Source organism: Pocillopora damicornis, chromosome 6 (assembly GCF_964200805.1).
Source record: "Pocillopora damicornis chromosome 6, jaPocDami1.2, whole genome shotgun sequence".
NCBI lineage: Eukaryota > Metazoa > Cnidaria > Anthozoa > Scleractinia > Pocilloporidae > Pocillopora > Pocillopora damicornis.
The window spans coordinates 8,683,951-8,694,156 of record NC_142675.1 but is presented as its reverse complement, the minus strand read 5'-3'; positions in this window follow the sequence as shown (position 1 = coordinate 8,694,156).

Sequence of the window (10,206 nt, the reverse complement as noted above, 5' to 3'; positions counted from 1 at the left end):
TCAGCCTCCGTTCATTGCAAACCGTGTAAACCCCATCCCCCATCCCCCTCCCCACTCAAAAAAAAAAAAAAAAAAAAAGGAAGATGAATTGTCCCTCCCCCGGTGATAAATAAAGTGCCTGGTCTCTAAAACTCTTCACATAACTCAATTTTGTTAGTCTTTGAAAATATTTACTCGTGCTTATTTATTCCAAATTGAACTCGAAATCATGTGATTACCTCTACAAATTCAAATTGGTTAGCGTCTTGTTGACTTTGATTGCCTCAGCAATAGATGTAGTTCCAGCATCACTAATACCATTGCTACACGAATTCAAATTGGTTAGCGTCTTGTTGACTTTGATTGCCTCGGTAATAGAGGTAGCACCGACACCACCAATGCCACTGTAATACAAATTCAAATTGGTCAGATTCAAACAAGTTCCAAAAGACTTCGCTAACCGTGAGTGAAAATCACTCTTTTGTCTTTTACATTCGTTAATGGCCTCCAATACAACTTTTAAACCATTGCCTTCATTTTCGCTGACTTCATTCTTTAAACTCTTTACAAGAGCCACTACTTGTTCATCGCATTTCATGGCTAAAATTCCGCACGAAAACAAAAGTACCTCTTCAAGTCTAACAAAATGCCTTGGATAGGAAACTAGTTTGTCATGTCTAATTTCCTTGCTTTGAATCTGAGCACAAATGAAGGATGCTGCAAAGAATTCTTGAAAACGTTTATGCAAGAAATCCAAATTCAGTCAACTCTTTTGCATGGTTTCCCAATTGAGTTTAACTCAAATCCAATTTGTCGTTAGGTAAACCATTCAACGCTACCAACCCGAGGCAATTCAATTGCGGTTTGTAAAGATCTGTCAGGTCTTCTTCCGTTTCTAATAGTCCCATCAATTTTTTTGCTAAGGGGACAAATTGTCCCCCAGTGATCAAATCCTAGCTCAAACCCCGCCCTTCTTTTTTCTATTTCTTCTCAAGACACGTTCTACCATATCCAAGTGCGGTTGAGCTAAATCGTGTCTTTCCTTAAAGCACTTGGTGACAAATCCTCTCACATGGTTTTCAGTAAATCCTTCGATCTAAAGCAGCGTGTCACAGCATTTCCTCACCTCTTTTCCAGCTTCGTGTCTTGCTGTTGCAACCATGTGGCATCTGGGAAGTACTCTTCCTTCAATTAATTCAGAAAAAAGCGACAATTTACTGGATGGTAACTCATCCAATCCATCTAATATCAATAAAATGATATTGTTGTTTGACTTCTTCGTCGATGTCACGGGGCAGAAGCTGCTCATCAATGGCTTCCCAAACATCAGAATGCATTTCTCGACACTTCAGCAACAATACTGCTTTGAATGCTGTGGAGCCGCAGCCCTGAGGTGCTTGCCTTTTGGGTGGCCCAGTCATAGGCGTACTTTTTAAAATAGGTGGTTTTTCCCATACCAGGTTCTCCTTCAATCAACACTGTTCTCGGTGCTGAACACTCTTCGTGCGGGTTTAGTATTGACGACATGTCAACAGATTCAATACGTTACTATTTCTCCTCTCGTTTTCTTTCTTCTGACCACTTTGAGCCTTTTAAAATATTTCCAAAAAAAAACTGAAACTCTTCACACCATGGAAATGAGCCATCCCGCGCGAGTCTTGTACTGGCGAATTCCATCGATAAGCTCAGTTGGATAAAAAATACCTAGCAGTGGCAAAGTGAGTAAGAGATCTAATGAATGCAGCATTGCGAGTAACAATCACATGTTAATAGTCATATACTCGCAATATGCAGGAAGTTTATCTCCATGGACATAGTTAATCGAGCTGGCTTGCCACAAGTCTACTGTATCTAGGCGTTAGAGTGTCCGAAGTACTGAACGGAAGGTTGTAGGTTTGAGTCCCAGCTGAATAAAAGTCCTACGCGCTCACTAACCATCAATTGCTATTGAATTTCAAAATCATGATATTGCATTTCTAGTGTTCTTATTGGTTCTCTCAATTTCGGTTACCATCTGATATACAACCTTATATGGAAATTTTTTATCTAAGTGTCGCTCAGCAAAATCTACTTTTGGCTGGCAGCAATCACTTCTTTTAGTACAGTGGAAATCAACTAAAGCAAATGCTAGTCAACGTATGTGGGTAACAAAAAGTAAAAGTCAAAAATTTTAATGTAACCTCGTTGAATGGTACTTATATTTGAAGTTTCACTTACAGCGTATGTACTAGCTTGATATTAACACTTTATGGTCAAGAAAAGGTAAAACGTTGCCACAACAGAAAAAACGGCCAGTTACCTTCAAAATTTCACTAGGAATTAAAGAATTTGTGTTAAAATATCTACGCTCTAACAGGATCTTTCATTACAAAAATTCACCTTCGACTGTGGGTCTGTTTAGTACCCATAATACTGGTTTCTCCGTTCGTTACCACGCAGTAAAACATTTGAACATTAGGGTATGCATAACGATTTATTGATTAAACCGAACATTTGTCTCAGTAGGGTTATAACTCTTACCTCGTACACTCGGAGCGAGAAATTGAGGTCAGGATATTGAAACGAAAGCTATCCTCGATCACAAGCTTTGCTCCGTTCCAGTTAGGCAAAACACACAATCAAACTGTTCACAAAATTTTTCGCTTGCCGATAAGCTGGAACTCAAAGACACCTGAATGCTTGACTCATATTGTATGACGTACCCTTTAACGTTTCTTGGATCGTATATTAATGTATTTTGTGTCCACTGTGTAAATTGCTTAACGTTGAATTTCCATTCAGCCTCGAACGTAACTTAAGCGTTGCTTATGTGATTCAAGTTTTGCCGTTTCGACGATCAGATGTGACACTGACTTCTAGTGGCTTTAATTTGAAGAGAGATTGAGAGTTAAAACGGACTAAACATTACCAAAGAGTGAAAAATCTAATTCCTCAATTATCTCATTGGCTCCTGTTTCTGACTTGTTGGATACGAGATTGGTATAGCCAACCCATATCAGGTGCGCACTCATGGAACAACTGTTAAATATAGTGCACATATTATAATAAGTATATACAGTAATTGTAGGAAAGACAAAGGTTCTTTGATTACGGCTTACGTCCATTTCTTAAGCAAGACCACTGAATTAAAAAAAATGCAGGGACTTGGAGTCATTAGCCGGTTATAGAAATACTCCAGTTTATTGTAAAAATGGTGTTATTGTCTTTGAGTGTCCAGATGTGCTTTGATAGTTCCGAAAAAAACGACTGCCCTCTGAAAAACAACTCCCTCACTTCAAGCGTCGTCTACAACGCCAACGTAACAACAGAAAATGACACAACCGGAAAGAATTACATTGGACTGACTGAGGGAACTTTTAAACAACGTTACATGCAACACAAACTTTCTTTTCGGAACAGAAACTATTCAAACAGCACGGAACTATCAAAGCACATCTGGACACTCAAAGAAAATAACACCAATTTTACAATAAACTGGAGTATTTTAGCGACCTCCCCGGCCCACAGCAACAAAAGCAAGCGGTGCCACTTGTGCCTCACAGAAAAATGTTATTTAGTTAGAGCTAAGAAACCGTCTTTATTAAACAAAAGAACAGAACTCATTTCTAAATGCCGCCACGAGAATAAGTTTTACTTGACAAATTTCACAAGCCGCTACCAATAGCTCTATAGAATCTTTATTTCACACGTACATCAGATCATCACACTAGTGAATTAATTAGCTACTCATCTAATTTGTATATAAGGAGGTATGTTCTTCATTGAATAAAGTTCTGTCTGACGAGCGCTTAGGAGCGAAACTCAGAGTAACAGAGAATCGATGCATCCTCTTTGATTCTTTCACTTATATATACTCAGCTCTGCTACCACAGCACTGAGCACTTTATGCCAAGGTAGATTCTACCCCCCCACACACACACACACGCATATATATAAATATATATATATATATATATATATATATATATATTGAGATAGGGAAAAAACAGAGAGACTATACTTTCATCCCTACAAGCTTGTTTCGTGATTACTCACTCATCAAGGGATTTTTATAAAAACCGGTTTCATCTACGCATCTTTGGTGAGTACCGTTTACTGATTAGCCGTGAGTCGACCACCAAATTATTTTTGTACCTGATACATTTTTAATTCAATGCGTACACAGTTAACACGATTTAATCGTATTGGACAGTCACTTACCTGAGAAGTGAATTACACAATTAAAGGCATACCAGGAAAACTACGTAAAAAGGTTAAGTAGTCTTATCCCAGCCAAGACGATACTCTGGACGCCAGGAATAGCAAGGAGTTCTAGTATCTACATTGTGCGTCCCGTCGCCAATCCATTTCGTTCCTCTTCCGTGACAAAGTGCAGTTCACGTGACGGTAACTACCCATAATTCCCAAAGACTAGCTTCATGTTGTAAGGTGCCGCTCATTTTTTATCGCCTATTGGGGGCTGGAGGATTTTGGTTGTGTCAAGACAGAATTTACCTGCTTCCCCCATAATATACTTATGATTCCTCATTAACAATCAATAAAAAAAACTCTGTTAGCGGCAACCGATCAGCCTCTGTTCATCGAAAACCATGTAAATCCCATCTCCCGTCCCCCTCCGCCCTCAAAAAAAAAAGGAAGATGCATCGTCCCTCCCTGGTGATAAACAAAATGTCTGGTCTCTAAAACTCTTCACATAACTCAATTTTGGTCTTTGAAAAAATTTGCTCGTGCTCATTTATTCCAAACTGAGCTCGAAATCATGTGATTAACTCTACAAATTCAAATTGGTTAGCGTCTAGTTGACTTTGATGGCCTCAGCAATAGATGTAGCTCCAGCATTACTAATACCATTGCTACACAAATTCAAATTGGTTAGCGTCTTGTTGAATTTGATTACCTCAGCAATAGATGTAGCGCCGGCTTCACTCATACCATTGTCAGACAAATCCAGATTGGTTAGCGTCTTGTTGACTTTGACCTTTGGCCTCAGCAATAGATGTAGCACCGGCACCACCAATACCATTGTAATACAAATTCAAATTGGTCAAACCGTGAGTGAAGATCACTCTTTTGTCTCTCACATTCGTTAATAGCCTCCAATACAACTTTTAAACTGCTGCTTTCATTTTCGTTGACTTCATTTGTTAAACTCATTACAAGAGCCACGACTTGTTCATTGCATTTTATGGCTAAAATTCCGCAAAAAAAAAAGTATCTCTTCCAGTTTAACAAAATACCTTGGATCGGAAACTAGTTCGTCAGGTCTAATTTCCTTGCTTTGAATCTGAGCACAAATGAAGAATGCTGCAAATAATTCATGAAAACTTTTATGCAAGAAATCCAATTTCAGTCAAGTCTTTTGCATGGTTTCCCAATTCACTTTCATTCAAATCCAATTTGTCGTTAAGTAAACCATGCAACGCTACCAACCCGAAGCGATTCAATTGCGGTTTCTAAAGATCTGTCAGGTCTTCTTCCGTTTCTGATAGTCTCTTATTTTTCTATATCTTCTCAAGACACATTCAACCATATCCAAGTGCAGTTGAGCTAAATCGTGCCTTTCTTTAAAGTACTTGGTGACAAATCCTTTCACATGCTTTTGAGTGAATCCTTCGATCTGAAGCAGCGTGTCACAGCATTTTTTCACCTCTTTTCCAGCTTTTTGTCTTGCTGTTGCAACTATGTGGCATCTGGGGAGTACTCTTCCTTCAATTAATTTTTAAAAAAATCGACAATTTACTGGATGGTAACTCATCCAATCCATCCAATATCAATAAAACGATATTGTTGTTTGACTTCTTCATCGATGTCAGTCTCGGAGCAGAAACTGCTCATCAATGGCTCCCCAAACATCAGAATGCATTTCTCGACACTTCAGCAACAATACTGCTTTGAACGCTGTTGAGCCGCAGCCCTGAGGTGCTTGCTTTTTGGTGGCCCAGTCGTAAGCGTACTTTTTACAGTAGGTGTTTTTTCTCATACCAAGTTCCCCTTCAATCAACACTGTTCTCGCCGCTGAACACTCTTCATACGGGTCTAGTATTGACCACATGTCAACAAATACGTTATTGATTTCTCCTCTCGTTTTCTTTCTTCTGACCACTTTAAGACTTGTAAAAATATAGCCAAGAAAAAACTGATACTGTTCACACCATGGAGACGGTAAGAGCCATCCCTCGCGAGTCTTGTGCAGCTGACGAATTCCATTGGTAAGCTCAGTTGGATCAAAAATACCTAGCAGTAACAAAATGAGTAAGAAATCTAATGAATGCAGCATTGCGAGTAAGAATCACATATCAATAATCATATGCTCGCAATATGCAGGAAGTCTATCTCCGAGGACATAGTTAATCCAGCTAGCTTGCCACAAGTCTACTGTATCTAAGCAGTAGAGTATCCGAAGTACTGAACGGAAGGTGGTAGGTTTGAGTCCCAACTGAATAAGAGTCGTACGCACTCACTTACCATCTATTTCCAGTAAATTTCAAAATCCTGATATTGTATATTTCTAGTGTTCTTATTGGTTCTCTGAATTTTGGTTATCATCTGATATACAACCTGATATGGAAATGATTTATCTAAGTGTCGCTCAGCTGAATCTACTTTGGCTGAAGCAATCGCTTCTTTTGGTACACTGGAAATTAATTAAAGTGATAGTTAAATGATAGTCAACGTCATATCGGTAACAAAAAGTAACATTCAAAAAGTTCAATGTAACCTCATTGAATGGTACCTATATTTGAAGTTTCACTTACAGCGTTTTCAGTAGCTTCATATCAACGCTTTATGGTCAAGAAAAAGTACAAGGTTGCCACAACAAAAAGAACAGCCAGTTACCTTAAAAATTTCATTATAGGAATTACAGAATTTGTGTTGAAATATTTACGCTCTAACAGGATCTTTCATTACAAAATCTCGACTGCGGGGCTGTTTGATTTACCATAATACTGGTTTCTCCATTCGCTACCATGCAGCAAAACATTTGAACATTAGGGTATAACTCTACTGATTTAAACAAATGTTTGTCTCAGTAGGAATATTACCCTTAACTCGTACACTCGAAGCGAGAAATTGAGGTCAGGATATTGACACGAAAGCTATCCTCGATCACAAGCTTTGCTCTGTTCTAGTTAAACAAAACACTTAATCAACCTGTTCACAAAATTTTTCGCTTGCCTATTGTGTACAGCTGAATAAACTACTTGCGTTGAATTTTTATTCAGCTTCGGACGTAACTTAACCATTACTTATGTGATTAAAGTTTTGCCGTTTTGACGATCATATATGATATTGACTTCAGGTGGCTTTAATTTTAAGAAAAATTGAGAGTTAAAACGGATTACCAAAAAGTGAACAAATTTAATAACTCAATAATTCCATTGGCTCTTGTTTCTGACTTTAATTGAAATTTTGATGTCTAGAAAAGCCAAAGAAGTGTCGGGAATTTCCCAGGTATATTTCAGAGCCAGGCGAAATAAATTGATAACGGTTATTAATTGAGACCAGAGTGTCTATTAAGAAGCTTTTAACAAATGATATTTTATTCTAGCGTCAATCTGAACCACATATTAACCTAACAATTTTTTTCTGCTTTGTGAAGCCTCTGGGTTTGGGTTTGGGGTTTGATCAAATTCTTGATCCACATATTCTTAAGCACGTCGAATTCAGCGTCTCCTTTTTACTTTTTTTGGCTACTCAGGTTTTCTGATGGGGTCAATTTTTTTAAATTCAATTGACAGGATGAACTGACATGAATTTACAGGTAACATTTCATCTGTACAAACTCATTGGTCAATTATTCCATAGGTTCCTGTTTCTGACTTGTTGAGATTGGTATAGCCAACCCATATCAGGTGCGGGCTCATGGAACAACTGTTAAATATAGTGCACATATTATAATAAGTTTATAGAGTAATTGTACGAAAGACAAAGGTTCTTCGTTTACGGCTTACGTCCATTTCTTAAGCAAGACCACTGAATTAAAAAAAGGAGGGACTTGGAGTCATTATCTGGTTCTAGGCGATCAGTAAAACAGAACGAAATAAATGAACTGCGCGATAGTAGCAGCAAAGCAATAAGCGACCCGACCCACCCCTCCCCCGTTTTTTTCACTCAGCTTCTATCATTGCATCATTTACTATTACGCTTTGTATTTATCAGGAAATGTACGTGGAACAATAATTGGTCTTATCCAAGAAAATACTCTGGACGCCGGTAATAGCAATCTACACTGTAAGTCCCATTACCAATCCATTTATTTCCTCTTTCGTGACAAAGCGCAGTTTACTTGACGATAACTACCAATAATTCCCAGAGCACTAACTTTTGTGGACTGTTCCAAAATTGTATGGTCAGCACCCGTTCTCATTATTATAATTATTCTTTTTTATCTTCTCTAGGGTAGTCGAAAGAGCACTAATGATTCAATAAAGATCTCCAGGGGGAAAACCTGTGCATTTCAATGGTAGGTGTTAAAATATCATCACACTTTCGCGACATGCTCCTGATTGTGACGACAAATCCTAGGAGATAAAGTTATTTACCTGCAAGGTGATAAACACCGATAAGATTCACGAAGAGATCGAGGAGTACTCGGGTCTTACAAATGGTACAGAGTTTCATCTTAATTCTATACGCTATAACTACATCAAATGTTTTAGAAAAAGTGTTTATTGACGTAAGGCCATTTACATCAAACCACGTGACTTTTGACTAATCCTGGTCAGTCGTGCCTGACTTAAGGCTAGACGCGAAATTCTCGGAAGTTAAGTGACACCCCTATCGAAGTGCAAGAGAACAAGATAGAGACCCCTTTTAGGGTTCTCATTATGATTGGATATTTTGTAAGAGAAAATCAATAGTTAACCGCTGAACAGAGCTGTTAAGGTATGATTTAAACGACAAAAATAACACTCATGATACTCCTACCAATTCAACTACTTTATCAAACAGCGTGTAATATTCTTACCAAGGGGCGTCTCCTAAGAGCAGTACAGAACTGTCCTTAGTAAACTTACTTAATCTCACTACAGACTACAGCTTAGCTCAGCAATTACACAATCTTTGCATCAGGGCTGTTCTCGTAATGTCGTTTAGAAAGACGGATTCGGCAAAAATTCATCTATTCCTCTTAAGAAATTTTCTCATCACCAAACACTATTTCTGCTTTACCAAAAACTTCAGATTTTAAAATTTAGTTTCTTTTGGGTTTCATGCCTTGTATTTCACAAATTTTAACATTTCGTTTCCCACAGAAATGTTAGGAAAAAGTCAAAAATCTTCAAAATTCTATATAAAATTTTCAGCAAATTCATTTTTAACCCGTGAATTGCGCGCATGCGCAAGAGCGAGTTGAAGATATGATGTGGATAATGGCACTCGCTCGCTCGCTCGATTGATCGATTCCTGTAAACGTTTTTTCAGTTTTAGACTTTTGAGTGCATTTGATAGTTTTTGGCGAGTAACAAACAAACGAAATGGCGACCTTTGTTGCTAAGAATAGTTGTGAGGTGAAAAAGAAGCCAATGATAATCTTAAAAGAGTTATTTTTTTTCGTTTAGTTTCAACAAGCGGCACTAGCGACTGGATGGCGTGCGAGGATTCACACTGAAATAAGAGAACAACATTCGTTTTCCATAAAATTGTAATTTACAAACCTTGAACTTGAAAACAATACGAAGATTCATTAAAAATATCACTTACTCCGAAGCGCTCGGAGTTTTACAAGTGTTCAAAAGCTTTTCTGTTATGGCGTGAGATTGGGGAAAAAATCGATCATTATATTTCGTATCGTGTGTTTTTCCTGTGTGAAGCGAATAAAGGTGCCGGCGACTCACGAAATTACAGGTTAACGCGAAAATTAAATAGCACCAAAACAAATATTTTTGGCTAACGATTTCCAGTGAATTTTTAAAAAACAATTTTCTTTCAAGTTTCAAGACAATTTGAAGACCCTAAATAGATATTACGTACCAAAATGCGAAACTTATACACCACAAAATGGATAAATAGGCCTGAAATGAAATTCTAATTTGTTCTTGAGTATACGTTGCCTAGCACGTGATCAAAATCTACCCAGGTGGAAATCCAAAATGACAGTGGCAGTCTTGGCTTGGTTATGTCACTCAAAACTCGTTCCCGTTTGTCTCATTTAATAAAGAGGGAATCATTAATGTTTTCATTAAGACAGTATTGCCTTGATTTTCCAATATTTACAACGATAGACAG